The 1,357-nt window shown below is 40.6% G+C and overlaps 1 pseudogene; it reads right to left on the bottom strand.

Annotated features, from left to right (window-relative positions):
* Positions 1 to 725: 725 nt before the first annotated feature.
* LOC108545113 (ubiquitin-40S ribosomal protein S27a pseudogene) lies at positions 726 to 1,177 on the bottom strand (annotated as a pseudogene).
* Positions 1,178 to 1,357: the final 180 nt, after the last annotated feature.

The raw sequence follows: 1,357 nt of genomic DNA, 5'->3' as shown, positions 1-1,357 counted from the left end.
CTCTGATAACTGTGGTTATACATACATTTATAAAATCAATTTCATCATCCCCGATTAGTCACAATGGGCCTGACCCCATCAGCAGAGGCAGAAGTACCGAGGATTGTACTGGAATGTAGCCAACTCCTAGGCTATAGTGAAGTCCTAACATGTAAAGCCAAAACAAACCCATGACGGTAACATCCTGTGAGAAGGAAGAAATGAGAAGAAAAGATTGCAAAGCTACCAACAGTGAATCAGTCCTTGTAAGGAACATGCTAGGCATTGGGGATGACTCAATGATGCATGAAAATACTCAAGCCCCAATAAATGGCTCATCTGAGAAAATGAGAATGAACTGTGTTGAGCATGAGAAAAGACGGATTCTATTCCTGGGACACAGTAGGCTCACAACCAAGGGCATTACTGTAATTATGGTAATATCTGAGTACTAAAATTTGAAACCGTATTGCTGTAACCAAACGTTTATCAGAATTCCCTGCCTGTCTTGTAAGACCAAATCATAGGTGGATATATCCTCAGGAAATGATAGAGTTTCCATTCCTGGCATGGTCTAGATAGTAATCGATCACTATATTGCTTGGAGGATCCCTTTCCAGATCCCCTGGGAAGACCTCTTATGCTTGGTCAAATAACAAAGGATTGAGGCACTGTGTGTTTCTGAAGCTATGTTTTTGTTGTTGTTGTTTGTTTTTAGTTAATGTCTTTTATTAACTCATACACAGTTACTTGTCTTTTGGTTTGTTGAAGCAGTAAGTCAAACAACACTTGCCACAATAATGTCTGTCAAAGTGGCTTGCCATAAACACTCCAGCACCACATTCATTGGAAGGGCACTCATTTTGTCATTCTCACCCACCTTATAATATTTCAGGACATCCAGCTTCACCTTCTTTCTCTTGTGCTTATTCTTCTTGTGAGTGGGGTAAGACTTCTTCCTTTTCTTAGCACCACCACAAAGTCTCAACAAAAGATGAAGAGTAGGCTCCTTTTGAATGTTGCAGTCAGACAAAGTACGTCCATCTTCCAGTTGCTCGCCAGCAAAGATCAGTCTTTGCTGATCAGGAGGAATTCCTTCCTTATCCTGGATCTTGGCCTTTACATTTTCTGCCTTATCTGAGGGTTCAACCTCAAGGGTGATAGTCTTCCCCCTTAGGGTTTTCACAAAAATCTGCATTTTGGTGGTGGCTCCACTGCAGATGGCAGATCAAAAAGGAAGCTGAAGCATATATTTAGGTTGATAAGTTGCATCATAAATATATATATATACACACACACATACACATATACACACATATGTACACACAAACATATACACATATATACACACATATGAAGGGGTGGCCTGCCCCTCCAC

Source organism: Rhinopithecus bieti, unplaced genomic scaffold, assembly GCF_001698545.2.
Source record: "Rhinopithecus bieti isolate Rb0 unplaced genomic scaffold, ASM169854v2 scaffold_28521, whole genome shotgun sequence".
Lineage (NCBI taxonomy): Eukaryota > Metazoa > Chordata > Mammalia > Primates > Cercopithecidae > Rhinopithecus > Rhinopithecus bieti.
Note: the sequence above shows the minus strand (reverse complement) of the source record. Positions and strands in the feature narration are given on the sequence as shown.